At 38.4% G+C, this 23,149-nt stretch overlaps 1 long non-coding RNA gene across 1 annotated transcript in view; it reads right to left on the bottom strand.

The window, feature by feature from the left end:
* LOC110261570 overlaps positions 1-21,946 on the bottom strand; it is a 92,173-nt gene extending 70,227 nt beyond the window's left edge. The window contains exon 1 of the long non-coding RNA XR_002345855.1: positions 21,779-21,946. This is a non-coding gene — a long non-coding RNA (uncharacterized LOC110261570). The remainder of the gene's footprint in view (positions 1-21,778) is intronic.

The raw sequence follows: 23,149 nt of genomic DNA on the forward strand, positions 1-23,149 counted from the left end.
AACGGAATATCTGAAACCAGAGTCTAGTTCCAAGTTTGCCAATAGCTTGGCTCAGTGATTCAGGAAAAGCAGCTCTCTCCTCTGTTCTTCAAGGTTTTTTTTTTTTTTTCATCCTTTGCTAAAAAGAGAATTACATGGGTCACCAATTCATGGTCATGCAGTTTTTATATACGTGTGTGCGTGTACATAAGGAAAGGAGGTTCCCTTTATATTTTCCTAGTGAAAAGACTATTCCAGTGTATCACAAGAGAGGACAAAACAACACAAAAGCGCAAAACAGATGGAGTTTACAGTTACTATTTTCTGCTTGTTCCCCAAACCAGAGGTTGCAAAATCAAAGCCCACAAGTCTACGAAAAAAATCCGGGCGTGTGCTTTTGAGAGGGTGACCAGGAATGAGATTTCTCCTCAAGTTCTTGCTGAATACATAGAGCTGAGAGCTGGGACAGAGTTACACAATTTGCAGATTGCTTTGGCTGGTCTCTGTGTGCTTTGCAAAGTGATTCATTTCCTGTATTTGGTCAAGATAGAGAAAACTTGGGCACACACAAATTTGATGTGGTTTTGGATTGGAATAGTTTATTGGATAAGTAGGTCAGATTTCATGATACGAATGGAGAGTATTTTAACACTTAAGATGAAGGCCAGCCAGAAAAAATGGTGTAATCCAAGGGTGACTGTATTCCTAGCCTCCCCTTTCAGAAATTTTTTTCCCTCCTTGGTGCTTTCCTGCTTCCCTGGAGGGGCCACAAGGGTTGTTCTGCTCCATCACAACCTGCTTTATAAGGGAATCTGATAAACATCTTCACACTGAGTTGGAAGTTGCTATTAACTCCCCCAGGGGTATTGCATTTTAACAGGAGCCAAGTTCACGGAATCAACCTCTAATTGAACAATTTCAGGCAGCGCTAGAGTTGGAGGACTATTTAGGGCAAGTGAATGCACAGAGGCAGGGTGGCTTCTGAGCGCCCTGAGATTCTGGAGCAGGCAGTTCTCTGCCCAGTCACCTCTGCTGTCAGCCCGGGGCCCTACCTGAAGTCAGCCAAGAGTTGCATGCAGAGTTTTCAAGACAATCTGGAAATGCATATTTGAGGGTGACTCGATGGGCTTCCATATTTGAAAAAAATGGGATGACAATGCCCCCATGGAGGTTTTTCTTGGCAGTGCTTAGTGAAGGCTGTGGCATAAAAGGCTGGGGAAGGAGTTCCCGTTGTGGCGCAGTGGTTAACGAATCCGACTAGGAAATAGTCGGAAATAGCAAAAAAAAAAAAAAAAAAAAAAAAAAAGGCTGGGGAAAACAGTTAGTACTTAAATCACTGTTGACCGAAGAACAGGCAGTGGGTTTGACCTCTTAGTTCAAACACTGAAACATAACGGATGCTTGGCTCAGTAAAGACAGGATTGAATGCCACTTAAGAAAACTTAAACACAGAAGTATTCTATATTGGGCTTTTTTCTTGTTTAGATATGAAAAATGCACTATATTCACTTATTCGTTAGAAAATTGCTGATAGAGAATTTAGCCTCCAACATGCACTGTTCTTGGCTTCGGGCAAGACAGATCGTCAGCTGGAACCTACTGGTACAACTTCCTGACGATCCTGGGCTCTGACCGGCAGGGACTTGCTGTGCCATTCCAGCTGTGGCACACTTTGAAAATCATCCTTCATACTGAACATATAAAGGTAAACAAGACAAACACGGTCCTTTCCTCATGGAAAATACAGGCAGGCTTAGTGGTAACGGGAGAGGGCTCTCGGATGCTTTCTTTTTCTCATTGCAACTCATTTTTCTTATTTCAACATTGAAGGTATGAATTGGAAAAAGTTTTGTTTGCTAGTCCCGGCTTTTAAAGATTTTGTTGAAGGTTCCACAAACTTTGGTGTAGAATCTCTTTTCAATGTACAGATTTTGGCCTCCTGAAATATGCTGTGGCCTCCCATTCTGGTTTTTCACTAGGGAAATGTTGCCCAAAATGTTATATTAGTTATCATGTTGTTATTTGGTTTGGGGTAATGCATTTGCACACTCACTCTAAACTCTCTTGCTTGGCCAATCTTGGGTGTAATTGCCCCTCTTTATGAATAGGACAGGAAGCCGGAGTGTCTCAGACCAAAAAAAAAAAAAAAAAAAAAGAAAGAAAGAAAAAAAAGGCCCCATTTAAACAGAGCATCAATCAAAAGTGCAAAAGCCAAAGCTCTTTCCTTCCAGTTCTCCACCGTCATTAAGGAAAAACAGAACATCTAATGCATCATCTTGGATGCATGTGGTCTTGCCCTCACAGCAAAAAGCTTTCAGAATGCTCAGGGCAGCATTTACAGCATCCAGACAAATGTTAAGCTTTAAATAAGTTCAAGGTGCTAATTACTACTCTTTTGGTTTGTTTCTTACATCTGCGAGTAAATCCGGAGGATTTTTTTTTTTTTTTTTTTTTTTTTTTGCTATTTCTTGGGCCGCTCCTGCGGCATATGGAGGTTCCCAGGTTAGGGGTCTAATCAGAGCCTTAGCCACCAGTCTACGCCAGAGCCACAGCAACGCAGGATCTGAGCCACGTCTGCAACCTACACCACAGCTCACGGCAACGCCGGATCGTTAACCCACTGAGCAAGGGCAGGGACTGAACCTGCAACCTTATGGTTCCTAGTCGGATTCGTTAACCACTGCGCCACGACGGGAACTCCGGATTTTTATATTTGAGTGGGAATGTGTTTGAGCAATGCTCAGGAAATGCAGATCTCATCCAGGCTCCCCCAGCAGCACTGGTATCACACATTCTAACTCTTCCACCTAATTTTTCTGAACTTCAGTTTCTTTGTCTACAAAAATGAATCAATAAATACAGACAGAAAAACAGAGACCACCATTTCATCCATTTTCCTATTGATGAATACCTGGGCTGAGTTCAGTTTTTGACTACTATGAATAAATCTGCTATAACCATTGTTATGCAAGTTATTTTGTGAATATAAATTTTTATTTCTCTTGAGTAAATACCTAAGAGTGGAAGTTCTTAATATAGAATGGGGATGTATTCAGCTTATAAGAAACTGTCAAACTTTGTCCCAACTGGTTACCATTTTACATTCCTAATAGCAACATATAAGAGTTCCAATTGTTCTACACCCTTGTCAGCATTTAATATTGTAGTCTTTTCTTTTTTTTTTAATTATAGACATACTGGTAAGTAAAGGGTGGTATTTCCTCATGATTTTAATTTTAATTTGCATTGCTCTGATCACTTAGGATAATGAGCACTTTTTTCATAAGCTTCTTGGCCACTCATATTATTCTTTTTGTGAAGTGTCTTCTAAAATCTTTTGCCCATTTTTAATTGTATTGTTTATCTTTTTATTGTGAAATTTAGTAGGAGTTCTTTGTATGTCTTAGTCATCAGTCTTTTGTCAAACATGCATTTTGTGAATTTTTTTTCTGGTGTCTGGCTTCATTTTTTTTTTTTTTTTTCCCACTGTACAGCAAGGGGGTCAGGTTACCCTTAGATGTATACATTGCAGTTACAATCTTTTCCCCCACCCTTTCTTCTGTTGCGACATGAGTATCTAGACATAGTTCTCAATGCTATTCAGCAGGATCTCCTTGTAAATCTATTCTAGGTTGTGTCTGATAAGCCCAAGCTCCCGATCCCTCCCACTCCCTCCCCTCCCATCAGGCAACCACAAGTCTCTTCTCCAAGTCCATGATTTTCTTTTCTGAAGAGATGTTCATTTGTGCTGGATATTAGATTCCAGTTATAAGTGATATCATATGGTATTTGTCTTTGTCTTTCTGGCTCATTTCACTCAGTATGAGATTCTCTAGTTCCATCCATGTTGCTGCAAATGGCATGATGTCATCCTTTTTTATGGCTGAGTAATATTCCATTGTGTATATATACCACATCTTCCGAATCCAGTCATCTGTCGATGGACATTTGGGTTGTTTCCATGTCCTGGCTATTGTGAATAGTGCTGCAATGAACATGCGGGTGCATGTGTCTCAAAATTTTAAGTAGAGTTTTGTCCGGATAGATGCCCAAGAGTGGGATTGCGGGGTCATATGGAAGTTCTCTGTATAGATTTCTAAGGTATCTCCAAACTGTTCTCCATAGTGGCTGTACCAGTTTACATTCCCACCAACAGTGCAGGAGGGTTCCCTTTTCTCCACAACCCCTCCAGTACTTGTTCTTTGTGGATTTATTAATGATGGCCATTCTGACTGGTGTGAGGTGGTATCTCATGGTAGTTTTGATTTGCATTTCTCTTATAATCAGCGATGTTGAGCATTTTTTCATGTGCTTGTTGGCCATCTGTATATCTACCTTGGAGAACAGTCTATTCAGGTTGTTTGCCCATTTTTCCATTGGGTGATTGGCTTTTTTGCTGCTGAGTTGTACAAGTTGCTTATATGTTCTAGAGATTAAGTCCTTGTCCATTGCATCATTTCAAACTATTTTCTCCCATTCTGTAAATTGTCTTTTTGTTTTCTTTCTGGTTTCCTTTGCTGTGTAAAAGCTTGTCAGTTTGATGAGGTCCCATGGGTTTATTTTTGCTCTTATTTCTATTGCCTTGGGAGACTGACCTGAGAAAATATTCATGAGGTTGATGTCAGAGAGTGTTTTGCCTGTGTTCTCTTCTAGAAGTTTGATGGTGTCTTGTCTTATATTTAAGTCTTTCAGCCATTTTGAGTTTATTTTTGTGCATGGTGTGAGGGTGTGTTCTAGTTTCATTGCTTTGCATGCAGCTGTCCAGGTTGCCCAGCAATGCTTGCTGAATAGACTGTCTTTTTCCCATTTTATGTTCTTGCCTCCCTTGTCAAAGATTAATTGACCATAGGTGTCAGGGTTTATTTCCGGATTCTCTGTTCTGTTCCATTGGTCTGTCTGTCTCTTTTGATACCAGTACCACACTGTTTTGATGACTGTGGCTTTGTAATATTTCTTGAAGTCTGGGAGAGTTATGCCTCCTGCTTGGTTTTTGTTTCTCAGGATTGCTTTGGCGATTCTGGGTCTTTTGTGGTTCCATATAAATGTTTGGATTGTTTGTTCTAGTTCTGTGAAAAATGTCATGGGTAATCTGATAGGGATTGCATTGAATCTGTAGATTGCTTCGAGTAGTATGGCCATTTTTACAATATTGATTTTCCCATTCCAGGAACATGGAATATCTTTCCATTTCTTTACATCTTCTTTGATTTCTTTAATTAAAGTTTTATAGTTCTCGGCATACAGGTCCTTTACCTCTTTGGTCAGGTGTATTCTGAGGTATTTGATTTTGTGAGGTGCAATTTTAAAAGGTACTGTATTTTTGTATTCCTTTTCTAATGTTTCATTGCTGGTATACAGAAATGCAACTGACTTCTGAATGTTAATCTTATATCCTGCCACTTTGCTGAATTTATTAATCATTCAAGGAGTTTTGGGGTTGAGTCCTTATGGTTTTCTATGTATAGTATCATGTCATCTGCATACAGTGACAGCTTTACCTCTTCTCTTCCTATATGGATGCCTTTTATTTCTTTTGTTTGTCTAATTGCTGTGGCTAGGACTTCCAAAACGATGTTGAAGAGCAGTGGTGAGAGTGGGCATCCCTGTCTTGTTCCAGATTTGAGTGAGAAGGCTTTTAGTTTTTCCCCATTGAGTATTATATTTGCTGTGGGTTTATCATAAATGGCTTTGATTATATTCAGGAATTTTCCCTCTATACCCACTTTGGCGAGGGTCTTGATCATGAATGGATGTTGAACTTTGTCAAATGCTTTTTCTGCGTCTATTGAGATGATCATATGATTTTTGACCTTTTTTTTGTTAATGTGGTGTATGATGCTGATTGATTTGCGTATATTGAACCATCCTTGTGAACCTGGGATGAACCCAACCTGGTCATGGTGTATAATTTTTTTGATATGTTGTTGGATTCGGTTGGCTAAGATTTTGTTGAGAATTTTTGCATCTATATTCATCAATGATATTGGGCGATAGTTTTCTTTTTTGGTGGTATCTCTGTCTGGTTCATTTTCTTAGTGGAGTTGAAAACACAATTACTTAATAGTTGCAAAACATTCAATTCTATGACTTTGTATAATTCATTGCACCCTTGCTCTACTGTTGGATACTTTTGTTTATAAATAACATTAACCCTCTGTTACATTTGTTAAAACCCTTTTTCTATAGTTTGCCAACTGTTTCCATTTTTTTAAGATTTTTGAACTCTAAAAATGCTCATGAGCAGAGGCTTTGCATTTAGATAAGTGTAAACCCAATAAATTAGCTATAGACTGGAGCAAACTAACTCCTCTGAACCTCAATTTCCTCATCTTCATGAGATTGTTCTAAAGATAAAATGAGTTATAGAATTACAGTGCTTGACATAATGTCCAGAATATGTAGGCACTTATGCACTTAATAAATGTCATGTTATCTTTATAGTGATTTCCATTCGCTTTTACATTTTTTTTTTTTTATGGCCGTACCCGAGGCATATGGAAGTTCCCAGACCAGGGATCAAATCTGAGCCACAGCTGCAGCCCACACCACAGTTGCTGCAACACCCAATCCTTAACCCATTGCACCACAGCTGGACCTCCTGCTTTTACATTTTCAATGTTTTTGTTTTGATTGTTTATTTTACCAATTCCAAGATCAATGAAATACTTATATATCTTTTTCTAGTTTTTGGCTTCCTTAAAAAATTCAACTTATCAACCATTTCATATAATACTCCAAATTATTGTTTTTTAATTACTGTTTATGTCTTCACTTCCACATCATAGCTCATTTCATGAATTATTATTGGGGCTACAAGTCATCTGAAGGCTTGTCTGGACTGAAGAATCTGCTTTCAGGATGACTCTCAATGAATCTGTGGACATATTGAAAACCATAAAAAATGATGGACGGTGTTGGAGTCCCCATTATAGCTCAGCAGAAATGAATCTGACTAGTATCCATGAGGATGCGGGTTCAATCCCTGGCCTCACTCAGTGGGTTAAGGATCCAGTGTTGCTGTGAGCTGTGGTGTAGGTCGCAGATGTGGCTCAGATCCCACGTAGCTGTGGCTTTGGTGTAGGCCAGAGGCTACAGCTCTGATTAAACACCTAGCCTGGGAATCTCCATATGCCATGTGTGTGGCCCTAGAAAGATAAAAATAAAATGGTGGACAGTGTTAATAATAAACATCTTTCTGACTCCTATCTTTTATGAAAATACTTCTAGAATTGTCAGGTCCCTTAGTGTGGCAGAGACATTCTTTAATCATGCTAAATACAAAATTTTCAATTTCTATGTTTTTAATAATTTCAGTAATTTTGGAATAATAATTTTATCAGTTTCTTTTTTGACACAATCATATTATTTTCTTCTTTAACCTGCACATGTGACAAACAGTACTGATCAATTTCCTAATGTTAGACCATTCATGTATTCTTAAAATAAATAGTACCAGATTAAACAATTCTTAAATATACTGCTGGCTTTGATTTGCTGGGATTTTAGTCAGGATATTTGTTTGGATACTTATATGTGAATCCATTCTCTAATGTAGGGTCACTTATTTTGTTTTACATACACATCTTTTAAGCAGCATATAATTAAAATGTGGTATTTGTCACATTATCGGCATGATATATTCTTTAGCTATTAGTACTTTCTGTGGCTTTAGGCCCAAATTTATGATAGAAATTGTTTTTTGAAGTATTTCTCTTTCCAAAAATCTTATGTATTTTATTCATTTCCAGAATCACATTTTCATGGATCATTTAAACTTAACTGTTTAATTGGTTCAGGTATTTACTGTTAGTCCATTCATGGTACAATTCTCCCAGATTCTTTTCCCATATAGGTTATCACAAAATATTGAGTATAGTTCCCTGTGCTACACAGTAGGTCCTTGTTGGTTATCTACGTTATATACAGTTTTTAAGCTATTTTTGATTCATGCTTTGTCAGTTGTGGTTAATTTTCAAGCACTCTTTTCCAAAAGGATGAATCAAGTCTAGACATTGCCCAGCAGCATAGCAAGGAGTCCCTGGGTTAAAGAGCTCCAAAGGGCCATAGCATGGTGGGGCCTTCATCTTACCAATGGGTAACAAGTGTCAGGTAAGGTTTGCAGGGTATGCAAATCAGGCAGGTTCTAAATGGTTAAATTTTTGCTTGTTTGAACTATCTTTAAAATAATTGGAGGGCTTTAGGCTAAGTGAAATAAGTCAGACAGAAAAAGAAAAATACTGTATATAATCACTTAAATGTAGAATCTAAGAAATACAAAAAACTAGTGAATGTAACAAAAAAGAAGCAGACACATATATGGAGAACAGATAAGTGGTTGTCAGTGTGGAGGGGCAATATCGGGGTAGGGAACTAATAGGTACAAACTATTAGGTATAAAATAAGCTACAAGGATGTAATGTATAGCATGGGGAATATGGCTAATATTTTATAATAATAAATGGCATGTAACCTTTAAAAATTTCTGAATCACTATATTGTATGCCAGTAACTTACATATTTACTATACTTCAATTAAAAAACAAAAAATAAAATAAGGATTGTAAAAATCCGAGTTTGGTGACAGCAGGCTTTTGAGCTAACAGGTCAAAATTCTGAAATAAACAGCCTCTGGGTCAATATACAGAGGCTATCTTTGGCTCAGGTACATAACTTTTTTAGTAATTTTGCTGAAGTAATTTTGGAAAGTCTATGTCCTTTGTCATGTATGGCCACTAAAGTCTCTGCTCAGTTGCTTAATGGTCAAGCCAATGACTGGTTAGAGGTTTCCTTAAGGGTCTGGAAGAAATAAATCTCCAGCTTTTGCTTTATTCACATTCTCCTGGGCTTTGTTATTCAATATGGTATTTTTTCTTCTACTTCATTGTCAACTCCTGTCTCCTCTGGTGATTACTCTTCATCTCTCCAACCTCTAAACACACCAGAGTGAGGGGGCTCAGTCCTTGGATTCCTTCTCTATCCACACTTACTATATTAGTGATATCCACTTTTTAGAATGTCTTTAGGAAGAATATACAATTTTTTCATATATATCTATTTTTTTAAGATTCTTTTTCCTTATAGGTTATCACAAAATATTGAGTATAGTTTCCCTGTGCTATACAGTAGCTCCTTGTTGGTTATCTACTTTATATGCAGTAGTGTGTATATGTTAATCCCAAACTCCTGATTTATACCTCCCCCCTTTCCCTTTGTTAACCATAAGTTTGTTTTCTATGTCTGTTGGTCTATTTCTGTTTTGTATGTAAGTTCATTTGTATCATTTTCAAGATACCACATATAAGCGATGTCATATGATGTTTGTCTTTCTCTTACTTCACTTAGTATGATAATCTCTAGGTCCATCCATATTGCTACAAATGGCATTATTTTATTCTTTTTCATGGATGAGTAATATTCCAGTGTCTCTGTGTGTGTGTGTGTGTGTGTGTACCATATATTTTTAATCCAATCATCTATTGATGGGCATTTAGGTTGCTAGGAATTTAAGTTAGTGACCTCCACTTTAATGGCTTTAAGTACCATCTGTATACTGACAACTTCTCAACTTGTGTCTCCAGCCTAGACTTCTCCCCTCAGCTTGAAACTTGTATATCCAATTGCTTACCTGATACATCCATCTGGATAACTAATAAGCAACTCACATTTAACATATATGTTTAAAACAAAATTCTAGATCTCTCCCCTTACCCTCACCTAGTTTTCCCCATTTCAGAGAATGCCAACTCTGTCCTTCAAAAATTTGGCATCATCCTTGACTCCTCTCTTTCTCTTGTATCACAGTCAATCTGTTAGCAACCATGTTGGCTCTACCTTCAGGATATATTCAGAATCCTGTCAGTTTTCACTACCTCCATTGCTGCCTCTGCAGTCCAAGCCACCAGTATTTTTTGTCTTGACTATTTCCATAGCCTCATACCTAATCTCCCTGCCTCTGCCCTCACTTTCTCCCTCCAAAATCTATTCTCAATGAAACAGTTCAAGTGATCCTTTAAAAATCCTATCAAGTCACCCTTCTGTCCCAAACCTTTCAATAGTTTTCCATCTTTCTCAGTAAAAGTCAAAATTCTTTGGTCTGCATGGTCTGCTACTTCATTACACTACTAACTTCATTTCCCAGCTCCCCCTTTCCACACTGTGTTCCAGCCACACCTGCCTCCTGGATGATCCTGGGACACCCCAGGCATGCTTGAAATTTTGCTGTTTCCTCTGCCTGGAACTCTGGCCCCAGATATCATCATGGTTATTTCAGTTCTTTACCTATATCACCTTATCAGTGAGGCTTTCCCTGGCCATTTTATTAGATGTGACCTTTCTCTTTCCTTTCCAGGTATCCTTTATCTTTCTTTTCTTTATTTTTCTTTGTTGCTCTTGACACCATCTAAACTATTACAATTTTATGTGTTTATTTTCAGTCTCTACAATCTGAAATGTAAGCTCCAGGAGAGCAAGGATCTCTTTCGTTAACTGCCTTAACTATACTGTCTAAACAGTCCTATGTAAATACCACAGGGTACTTAATAAATATCTGTTTTAAAACTGGCTTTAAAAACACATGTCTGTCTTTCAGCCATTTTGAGTTTATTTTTGTGCATGGTGTGAGGGTGTGTTCTAGTTTCATTGCTTTGCATGCAGCTGTCCAGGTTGCCCAGCAATGCTTGCTGAATAGACTGTCTTTTTCCCATTTTATGTTCTTGCCTCCCTTGTCAAAGATTAATTGACCATAGGTGTCAGGGTTTATTTCCAGGTTCTCTATTCTGTTCCATTGGTCTGTCTGTCTCTTTTGATACCAGTACCACACTGTTTTGATGACTGTGGCTTTGTAATATTTCTTGAAGTCTGGGAGAGTTATGCCTCCTGCTTGGTTTTTGTTTCTCAGGATTGCTTTGGCGATTCTGGGTCTTTTGTGGTTCCATATAAATGTTTGGATTGTTTGTTCTAGTTCTGTGAAAAATGTCATGGGTAATCTGATAGGGATTGCATTGAATCTGTAGATTGCTTTGAGTAGTATGGCCATTTTTACAATATTGATTTTCCCATTCCAGGAACATGGAATATCTTTCCATTTCTTTACATCTTCTTTGATTTCTTTGATTAAAGTTTTATAGTTCTCGGCATACAGGTCCTTTACCTCTTTGGTCAGGTGTATTCCGAGGTATTTGATTTTGTGAGGTGCAATTTTAAAAGGTATTGTATTTTTGTATTCCTTTTCTAATATTTCATTGCTGGTATACAGAAATGCGACTGACTTCTGAATGTTAATCTTATATCCTGCTACTTTGCTGAATTTATTAATCAATTCAAGTAGTTTTTAGGTTGAGTCCTTAGGGTTTTCTAGGTATAGTATCATGTCATCTGCATACAGTGACAGCTTTACCTCTTCTCTTCCTATATGGATGCCTTTTATTTCTTTTGTTTGCCTAAATATAAGACAGGACACCATCAAACTCCTAGAAGAAAACATAGGCAAAACACTCTCTGACATCAACATCATGAATATTTTCTCAGGTCAGTCTCCCAAAGCAATAGAAATTAGAGCAAAAATAAACCCATGGGACCTCATCAAACTGAAAAGCTTTTGCACAGCAAAGGAAACCCAAAAGAAAACAAAAAGACAACTTACAGAATGAGAGAAAATAGTTTCAAATGATGCAATGGACAAGGGCTTAATCTCTAGAATATATAAGCAATTTATGCAACTCAACAGCCAAAAACCAATCAATCAATGGAAAAATGGGCAAAAGACCTGAATAGACTGTTCTCCAAGGAAGATATACAGATGGCCAGCAAACGCATGAGAAAATGCTCAACATTGCTGATTATAAGAGAAATGCAAATCAAAACTACCATGAGATACCACCTCACACCAGTCAGAATGGCCATCATTAATAAATCCACAAAGAACAAGTACTGGAGGGGTTGTGGAGAAAAGGGAACCCTCCTGCACTGTTGGTGGGAATGTAAACTGGTACAGCCACTGTGGAGAACAGTTTGGAGATACCTTAGAAATCTATACAGAGAACTTCCATATGACCCCGCAATCCCACTCTTGGGCATCTATCCGGACAAAACTCTACTTAAAATTTTGAGACACATGCACCCGCATGTTCATTGCAGCACTATTCACAATAGCCAGGACATGGAAACAACCCAAATGTCCATCGACAGATGACTGGATTCGGAAGATGTGGTATATATACACAATGGAATATTACTCAGCCATAAAAAAGGATGACATCATGCCATTTGCAGCAACATGGATGGAACTAGAGAATCTCATACTGAGTGAAATGAGCCAGAAAGACAAAGACAAATACCATATGATATCACTTATAACTGGAATCTAATATCCAGCACAAATGAACATCTCTTCAGAAAAGAAAATCATGGACTTGGAGAAGAGACTTGTGGCTGCCTGTGGGAAGGATCGGGAGCTTGGGCTTATCAGACACAACCTAGAATAGATTTACAAGGAGATCCTGCTGAGTAGCATTGAGAACTATGTCTAGGTACTCATGTTGCAACAGAACAAAGGGTGGGAAAAAAAATGTAATGTATATAACTTGATCCCCTTGGTGTAGAGCAGGAAAATAAAAAAATAAATAAATAAAAACACATGTCTGGAATAAACTTGGATTTTAGAAAATAAAACCTCCTATCTCACCCTAATCTGTGTCAATCAGTTCCCTTTTTCTTCAGCTTGCCAGGCAACATAACCTATTTAAAATGTGCAGGTTTAATTTAAGCCACAAGCAGGTGTCCAGCCTCTGTACTGTACTGTCACAGGAATGTACTTAGATAACTTTAAGACAGCATTATTTTGTTTATAGTTTTATATGTGTATGTGTGTGTGTGTGTATAAAATATCATTCCTTTAAGTTCTCTGGCAATAATTTCCTACTTTTTGAATAACACATTAAAGTATTTTTGAAAGATAAACTAATAAACACTTATTTTAGAAAATTTTGAAAATCAAAGAAAATACAACAAAAAAAATCACTCAGTCTTGCTATGCAAGTACAATCATTATGAACATCTTTTATTTCCTATAGTCTTTGTCTGCTCAAAGGACATTTTTTTTCACATAATCATACCAATTCCTACATTTTTCACTTGAATATATCACAGGTCCAAGTTTACATTTCCTAAGTACTGTAAGTAACTACAACAATTTTGAGAGACTTAAACTCTAGACTGGCAAATATTCAGTTAACCATTTTTTAAAATTTTGTTTTGTCTTCTGCCACACCTGTAGCACGCAGAAGTTCCCGGGCCAGGATCAAATCCAAGCGGCAGCCGCAACTTACGCCAAAACGCCAGATCCTTAACCTGCTTCACCACAGCGAAAACTCCTCAGTTAACCATTCTTTTGGAGGAAATCTATACTGAGCAAAGTGCTTTCCCAGAGACTCTCTCTCTAGAAGAGCTGCTTAAGCCAAATAATTACATTGAAATCTACCCTGGATGGTCTTGTAAAAGGGTACCTGGTTTCCCATTAAGTATCGTAATTGCATTAACTTCATGTTTCCAGGAGTTGGAGTGCTAAGGCTGATGGTTTTCCGTTCCTTACCCATATTTACCTATAACTATGACTTTGCAGGGATGGAGTCTGCCTCTTGAAGGTGACTTAAGCGGAGTCTGATCAGCTGTCATGAGTGGAATTACAGGTTGTCTTCAATGGGCCAGATGTTGTTAAAGTGATTTTGTCTGTTGAGTCTCTGGAAGGTTTGTGATCAGTTTAGTTAGTCCTTAAACATTAATAGCCTTTTTCTTGATTCTAATTAAGTGACTAGTACCTAAGCAAAATAGCCATTAAGAGCTATGGAAATGTAATTGCTCCACCAACTGGTCAGCCATAATATTTTATTACAGCAATAGAAATGAAAATATTATCGTTTTCCAATTGGAGAATTTATTAAAAGGTAATTACACATAAAAATAGGAGCAGGGTTTTAAAAGTAAGTGATTCTTTGAAACCTATAGTTGTGAAATCACTTGCTTTTCTTTCATGCTGATGAATATATTTTTTAAAACTTATTTTCCTTTGCAAGTTACATTCCAAATTCCAGTGTTTATTAAATCTATGTCCTTGTTCCTTGTGTGAGGTAATGACTGAGGGACATTTCCCAAGATTATTTAACATTAAAAGGGAACTCTTAATTAACCCCAGTGTATACCCAATTAATCTAAAAAGCAGAGCAAAACCCAAGGAACTGTTTAGATATGTTTCGCCTTCACAGACATGGCTCTTGGCAAATGTTCTTCATTCATAATTAAAAAGAAAGAATATTTCTGACACTCGTGTTTACCACTTTATTAATTTTTTTCTCAACCCTTTAAGTCAGTCACTAAGCTTCTTGTGTGGAAAGGAAATTGTCCATAAAGTGTTTGTTTCTTGGAGCTCATCCCAAGACAGCCCCAGCCTCAGCACAGTGACAATTTCCCATAAAGGATTGGCTGCTCAAAGATGGCTGGACTGGGAGGCAGGAGCCTGGGAGGCTGGCCTCTCCTTTGCCATAAGCCTCCTGTGTGGATCTGGGGGTCTATGGGACTTGTCTAGGCCTGAGTTTCCTTATCCATAACTCTAGGCCCTACTACAGACTACTGTACTTCCTATACAAAACAATCTGTGATTTCATCTTGTCTGTGAGTTGCAATTATGCTTTCAAATGAAAAAGCATTCAATTCTCCACGCAATGTGGAAGGTTTAGAGCTATGTAATGAGTATTGATTATTAAAGAATTTATGTGAAATGTCACAGTAATATGAGGAATGCATAGATTTATGTGTGTGTATGTGGTGGAATGCACAGCACACACACACACACACACACACACACACACACCCCTCATCCTGCTTCCCCCAACTCACTTCCCATGCTGCTAACAGTGAATTACAGTACCACTTTTTTGAAAGTTCTCTGAAGGAATTTCTTTAAATGTTCAAAGCCTAGCAACTAGAGGAACTTCGGAAAAGTCATCTATCTACATGCCTCCAGAAAGCATGGTGGTTAAACTACCTTGGAAAGATTTGTGTTATCAAGTGACAATTCATTCATTTGTCCATTCATGACATACTTAAGCACCTACTGTCCTCCAGCTTCTGTGTAAGGAATACCATCTTTAAAGAAAGGGGGAAGAGAGGAGAGTTCCCTAGGAAAAGGAGACAAGAATATGGCAAATTATTTTGGAGTTCATCAACTAAAATTTTGGTTTTTTACATAAAATGACCTGAAATGTTGACCCTGCCGAGAAAAAAAAATGAGTATGAGAGTATTTTCTTTTCTTTTTTGCAAATTTTTGGTTACAAGAGGGTATGGTGGTAAATCAGAAGTGGTGGTGGTATTTAAGGTACCTAGGATGCCATGATGATGTTTGTCTAGAAAATAGAAGGTGATAGAATGTCCCTTAAACATGAGACACTGAGTAAATTGCTATGTCTAGGAGTCAGATAGGAAAGAGTCACAAAAGAAGAATAAACCTGGTTAAACCAGAAGTCAGAAGAAATGTGAGTGCCCAAACACAAGGCAATTAGACCCTGAAAAATGCTATTTCATAACAATGGAGTGTCTTAGATAGCAGGGGAGAATTCACCCAGGCTCAAGGCCCTGATCTCCTCCTACTCTTTTGTTGCCCAACTTCTTCCCCACAGAACACGAGTTTCATGTCTCCCCACCCACACTCTCACACCCTCTTGTATTTTCAATGTGCTGGCCGTGACTCATCCTACACCTCATTTTGCTCTCAAGCTTCCCTGCACAATACACTCTTGCCACTACTTCAGGGTTCAGTCTGGCACACACGAATCAGGCTGCTTCCATCTTCCACATTTATCTTTCACCACCTGAGGACCACTGCCTGCCTGCTCTTCCGTAGCAGCTGGCTCTGAGTGAACACCAGGGCCACAGAGTGAACCATTGCTTTCTCTTTCTTGCTAAATTCTGGGGCATTTCTAATGTTCCCACAGGGCTCAGCTTGCCTCCCCTCAGTGCATTTCCGCAAGGTAAAAGGTTAAATAACCACATTTCAGGAACTGCTGTTTTAGAAACAAACATTGAGGAAGGCATGGAGCCTGCTGCAAAAGGCCTCAGAAGCTCACTTCTCAGGAGATAGTGGGGTTGTGGGTATTGTCACCACTGCTCCTCTCTGAGCCCACACTGGCTAGGGGGAAGGTGTGTCTATGCTTTTTATGCTTCTAGATGTGACTGTATATTCTCACCTAAGCGTCACACTTCAAAGCAGTTACTGCAGAAAACTATACATGTATTCTGATGATGCTAAGCATATTTTTCAAATTCTTTGGTAATTTGGAGAACAAATTTGTATCAAGAAAATCAGGATCAGTTTACCACTGCAGCCCTTACCAAAGCTAGTCTTTTTCAACTTGACTGGCCTCTAATGAGTAAAACTTAATTTCTCTGAAGATATTCAAAAGAAAATGCTGTAGGCAATGAGTACCATTCCAAGAAGTGGATTCCAAAAGTTTGCTGAGATTTTCAGCACCCATGACTCCAGGGACACTTTATTTGGCAGGGGTAAGTCTGGAATACTTATTGTAATAAAATCAATCAGGGAGTTCCCAGGATAGTTTAGCAGTAGCTAACCTGACTGGTATCCATGAGGACACGGGTTCAATCCCCGGCCTCACTCAGTTGGTAAAGGATTTGTCATTACTGTGAGCTGCACTGTGGGTTGCAGATGTGGGTTGGATCTGGCATTGCTGTGGCATCAGCTGGCCCCTAGCCTGGGAACTTCCATATGCTGTACCTGCATCCCTAAAAAGTAAAAGAAAGAACAAAAGAAAGAAAGAAAGGGAAGAAAATCAAGCAAAATACAACATTTGATTTCCTGGTAAAGGGTATTTTTCTCTAAGGAAGGTCATATATCTTGGAAAAATCTCCAAGGTTGATTATCAAGTAAATGGCAGTTTATTTCTAATCAGATTGGTTTGGTTCATCTTCAATTGGCTTAGGAACTTAACCTTTGAACTTTTGCGACTTGGACTAAACATTCATTTAGCACTTACTCTACCACATACTATGAGAGATATATAAATGAAACTGGCCATTCTACTTCCTTCCTTCCTTTTGATGCTGGGTGAATTTCTATTCATCTTTTGGAATGTCATTCAAAAGTCACCTTCTTTGAATTTTTTCATATTATATAACAGAAAATTAACAGAAATATCTTAAACAGATAAAATTAATATATGATTGATGTAGAAGTGATTGTAGGAAAATAAAAGCTAATACTGTGGGTGATTAAATGTTGCTTCCACCTACCTCAAAACTAGTGTTTTCAACTAACGTGTGTACAATGGAAGAAAGGCATCATTTCCATAAAGAATTATTTCATCTAGAGGCTACCGAGAGCCAGGTGATGTTTCTTAAGTAAACATAAAACTGTTTCTTAGATAAAACATGAATGAACTGTATAATTTTAATTCTTTTACCAGAATAAGTGGGATATTCCAAAAATGACTAATAGAGGGTATCAATTTACCTCAACAATTTTTAAAATACTTCATTAATAAAATTTTCAAACATAAAGTTTGAAAGTTTTGACAATGAACACCCATTTACCCACCATCCAGATTTTATCAACATACTTCTATACTTTCCTTATCACACATCAATTTATTTCCTCTTTCTCAATCCATTTTATTTTTTTGAAGCATTTCAAAGTAAATTGCCTCTAAGTACTTCAGCATGCATATCATTAACTGAAGTTCAATATTTATGTTTTTTTCTTTTGAGGTAAAATTTATACACAATGAAATGTACAAATCTTAAATGTACATACACTGAATTTTGACAAATGCAGACACCCGTGTAACCCAAACACCTATTCAGATATAAAATACTGACCCTTCCTGCAGAAAATTTCTTCATGCTCCTTCCTTGTTAACCTCTGCCCAGTCCCCAAAGATTAGTTTTCAACATGAAGTTTTTTAAAAAAATTCAATGTAATTTTAATAGCAATATATTCTTTTAATAATAAAGTAACTAAAATATTTACAACATATATAATGGGACATGCTTGGAATTTATAAAAATGGAGACTTAAGTTACTTGGCATTTTGGGTGGTGTTTGCCAAGGAAGAAAAAGGTTAGCTTAGTGGTTAATGTCATTCTCTTTGCAAGATTATCTACTAAATAAAATATAATGTCCTCCATACTGTACCATGCCTATAGACTTTTTTTTTTTCATTTTTAAAAATTTTACTGAAGTGTAGTTGATTTACGATATTGTGTCAATTTCTGCTGTACAGCAAAGTGATTCAGTTTTATATATATGCACACATCCATTCTTTTTCAGATTCTTTGCCATATAATTATCACAGAATACTGGGTAGAGTTCCTGTGCAGTGTAGCAGGTACCCTTTGACCACCCATTCCAAATACAATAGCGTGCATGTGCCAATCCCAAACTCCCAGTCCCTCCCTCTGGGCTATGGGCTTTATTTGTGAAAATAATTGACTTCTGGATCTTTGTGGTGTAGGTTGTTTGGGGACCTCCCATAGTTACTTCCCTGTTGCTTGGTGACCACAAGGGGAAAGTGAAGCTGTTAAACCCCTTAACCCATCCCTCCCTAGGGTGCCCCATGGAACCTCTGTCAGCAGCAGGATTTTGGCTGTCTTCCCTCGGTCTTGGCAGAGAAGGCGAGGAAAAACCAAGGAGAACTGCCTCTCTTAGTTGGGTTAACTAAAGATTCTAGGAAAGGGAAGTGTTAACATCCAGAAATCTCCTCTGGCTGAGATGGAATGAGGGAAGGAGAGGTGAGTGTGTGACTTGGCAGGGCTCAGGACAGGCAAAGTTGGCAACGGACAAAGGAGCAGAAAGAAAAGGGAAAGAAAAAGACAAACACCAAGAAAATATTTGGGGAGACCTCTTAGTTCCTTCTTTATAAAGTTATTTTACGGTAGCTGATATTCAGCTAACTGCTCGCCTCTGACTCTTAAGATGCTCCCCCATGATCTCTGTGTTAGTCCCCTTTGTGCAGGACAAACCACAGAAGCCTGGGAACTCTGGCTCCTCCTGCTGTTCTTTGGGACATAGGATAATCTGACTGAGACACAGGACAGGTCAGATAAACAAAGGAGAGAAACTGTCTGGTGGTGTGGGGCACTCTAATTCTGGGATGGTTTGCCCATAAGGTTGCAGGAAAAATTGCTTAGATTGAGAAAAAAACAGAATTCTGCTAGACTCCCACTTTCTACATCTTAGTTTTATCACATATACCAGTTCTGATGTATAGAACCAGTCTCAGCTTTGAATTGTTTGCCTTTGTAACCACTGTGTATAGACAATGCCATGTATAGAGACATGCTCAGAAAATGTCAGTGTCAGAGAGTTCCTGTCATGGCTCAGTGGAAACGAATCTGACTAGCATCCATGAGGACACAGGACACAGGTTTGATCCCTGTCCTCGCTCAGTGGGCTAAGGATCTGGCATTGCTGTGACCTGTGATGTAGGTCGCAGACAAGGCTTGGATCTGGTGTTGCTGTGGCTGTGGCACAGGCCAGAGGCTACAGCTCTGATTCAACCCCTAGCCTGGGAACCTCCATATGCCACAAGTGGGGCCCTAAAAAGACAAAAAAAAAAAAAAAAAAAAAAAAGAAAGAAAAAGAAAAGAAAAAAAAATGTCAGTGTCTGAATTTACAATGGTATAATTGTCCAAGGAACTTACTCTTCATTTAGGAATTGCTTACATTCATTCCTGTCCCAATTCTATTTTTTTGTTTGTTGGTTTGTTTTTTAGACCACACTTGCAGCATATAGAAGTTCCCAGGCTAGGGGCTGAATCAGAGCGGCAGCTGCCGGCCTACAACACAGCCACAGTAACGTGGGATCCAAGCTGCATCTGCGACCTAAGCTGCAGCTCATGGCAATCCCAGATCCTTAACCCATTGAGTGAGGCCAGGAATCAAACCTGTGTCCTCATGGATATTAGTCAGGGTCATTACCACTGAGCCACAATGGGAACTCCCCTAATAAGAGAGAAGGAACAGAGACGCTACTTGAAATCATAAAACTCCCAAGTTGGATAAATTAAAAAACCCACTCCCTTTGATTTCTATTTCTTTCTTAGCCTCTGCCTATTGAAAATAAAATGGATCTGCCCCATCTTAAGCAAAACTACTGAGAATGAACCCTTTCCTTTGATATTTTCCAAAAGGATAGGAAATGTCATGCTGGGCCCACTAAGACCCCCTTGAAACCACAATCTCCAACCTAGTCCCCACTGCAGAAGCAGAAACACTCTGCCTTCCCAGCAAGCCTCTTTCTATCTCTTTTCCTGCCCTCTATTTCAGACCTCCCAAAAAGTCATCAGAAGAAACTCACACCTACCCACATCCAAGTCCAAGTCTAGAAGGCTCCTGGGCAGTACAGGGCTTATGAAAGCAACCCAGCTTCTGCTGAAAGCAAGAGAGGTGGGCTCACTGTCTGGGATATGTGAAGTGCTTAAGGAAAATATGAAGAATGAATGAATGAATCAATGAGATCCACTGGGCACTTAAAAAAAACACAGACAATTTCTACTATCAAAGGACTTATGGTCTGTTTGGGGATTAGAAAACACTTATTGAATGGCTGAGGAATACTTGTACAGAATAACTTTCTTTCCAACATATACAAACTAATTTAGTACCAACTTAGCTCTGTAAGGCCAATGAAAAATACCAGGGTTAGATGAAATCAATCATGAAAGATAGCCTAGGGGAAGGGGATCTTGAATTGGGTTTGAAGGTAGGGAATTATGGTAATTTGCAAGCAGAAAGAGAGAGATGGAGTGAGGGAGAGAGAAGAAAGCAGAAGTAAAATGTTCAAAAGCTTAGGAAGAGCAGATTTGCTTCTTGGAGCAAAAAAGTTTTCATTAAGGAATAATGAAAAAGTGACATTGGCAAGGCAAGAAACAGACAAAGGGGTATGTCTTAAAAGATTTTTGAATATGCCTCTGTAAGCTCACAAGGTGGGGAGAATCTTGTGAAAACATTGTTTGAAGAAAGAAAATTTGCAGTTTTGTTAGTTATCATTAGGGAGGCAAGCCTAGGGCTGTAAAACCTGTGGGCAGCCTTTGAATAAGGTGAGCAGCATAGGCAAGGTCCAGAGGAAAGAAATAGAGATGAGAATGGAAAGGTTCCACTTGTAGTCACTGAATACAGAGAGCACAGGCCAAGGCTTATTTAAGCAAGATCTGAAAATTACCTCTGACCACAAGCTTCTATTACTTCAAAGTGTGAAACTTCCAGAGGAATGAACAGTGATGTGGAGTTTTTCTTTCTGCTCGCTGGACATTTCTCAACACATCAAGAAAAGGACTTGTGTAGACTTGTATCTGATTTTAACCAATCTACTTTTGTCTTCAATGAGAAGTGAACACAACGGTTTCCTTCAGGACTCAACCTAGACACATTCTTTTGGGGTTCCTTCATTTTTTTTCTTTATGTTTCTTGGTCAAGATTTTCAAACTGTCATTTTAATAAACTGAAATAGTTTTAGATTTTAACATACTGAAACTTAATAGCCATTTAGAACACAACTATATGAGTAGTTATTGAAACCAAACCAATGTGATCAAGAGTGTTTGAAGTTATCTTTGATTATCTTTAATTATGGGCCTAAAGGAATGTTTAATCCTGGCAGTCTTACCTGGTCAGTTAGGGGCCAACCAACCTGGACTTGAATTCTGGCTGCACAACTTACTGGCCACATGACCTTACTCATCTTTCTAAGCCTCAATTTCCTCTTGAGTAAAATGGAAAATGATTACACTCACCTCATGGAGCAGTAGTTCTTCAAGTGTGGACCCCAAGCCAGCAGCAGCATAGTTATACCTGGGAACTTAGAATTGTGAGTTCTCAGGCCCCACACCAAATTTATTGAATCAGATTCTCTGGGGGCAGGGTCTAGCAATCTCTGTTTGAGTAGCCCTCCAGGTGATTCTGCTGCTAATAAACATTTGAGAACTTATCTTCCAGGTAGGCATTACATACTTACAGGGATTGTAATAAGTAGCTACAATAACACACCTAAAGTGTTTGGTGAAGGCTTGGCACAAATTAAATGCTCCAGCACTGCGAGTGATGATTATGCAAGTGGTAATGATAACCAACTTCACAACGCAGGTTAAGAAGATCCTATGATACTGGGCCATCAATGGGAACACTATTCTCAGAAAAGAGAAAACTCATCCAGGTTCCTCACAGGTAACCAAGCAAATGTCTATTTTCTAAAATTACTGAAACATGAATCTGGCCATAATTTCTGTATGAGACCCAGTCATATCAACTTATATCTGTTGATGGTTTAGCACAGATCCTCTGAACACAAGTTAGTTGGAACTTTCAGAAAACAAAATAAAACTAATTCAGTTACGTTGACTTTTTTTTCTTTTTCCTTTTTTTTTTTTTTTTTTTTGTCTTTTTGCATTTTCTAGGTCTGTTCCCATGGCATATGGAGGTTCCCAGGCTAGGGGTCTAAATGGAGCTGTAGCCACCTGCTTACACCATAGCTACAGCAACTCGGCCAGATCCAAGCCACGTCTGCAATCTACACCACAGCTCACAGCAATGCCGGATCTTTAACCCACTGAGCAAGGTCAGGGATCGAACCAGCAACTTCACGGTTCCTAGTCAGATTCGTTAACCACTGAGCCACAACGGGAACTCCACATTGACTTTTTTTAAAAAGATTTTTATTTTTTCTATTACAGTTGATTTACAATGTTGTCAATTTCTGCTATACAGCAAAGTGACCCAGTCACTATATATATAGATAAACACACATATTCTTTTTCTCACATTATTCCCCATCACGTTCCATCACAAGTGACAAGATATAGTTCCCTGTGTTATACTATAGGATCTCATTGCTTATCTACTCCAAATGTGATAGTTTGCAAAAACTAACCCCAAACTCCCAGTTACATTGACTTTTATTGGCAATTCCATGTTACTGCTCTATCTTTGACTTACTCTAACATTTATTATCAATTTTGGATGCTTACTGTGGTTAGGACTTTGACAAACCATGACTTGCCTGTTTACATGATGGTGGATAAATGCTCAGCTCCTCTCTCTTTATCTTTCTATTTTTTTCCAATAAAACTTCTATTAGTTTGTTGGGGACAGCATTCCTGCAGAAAGGG

Source organism: Sus scrofa, chromosome 7 (genome assembly GCF_000003025.6).
Source record: "Sus scrofa isolate TJ Tabasco breed Duroc chromosome 7, Sscrofa11.1, whole genome shotgun sequence".
Lineage (NCBI taxonomy): Eukaryota > Metazoa > Chordata > Mammalia > Artiodactyla > Suidae > Sus > Sus scrofa.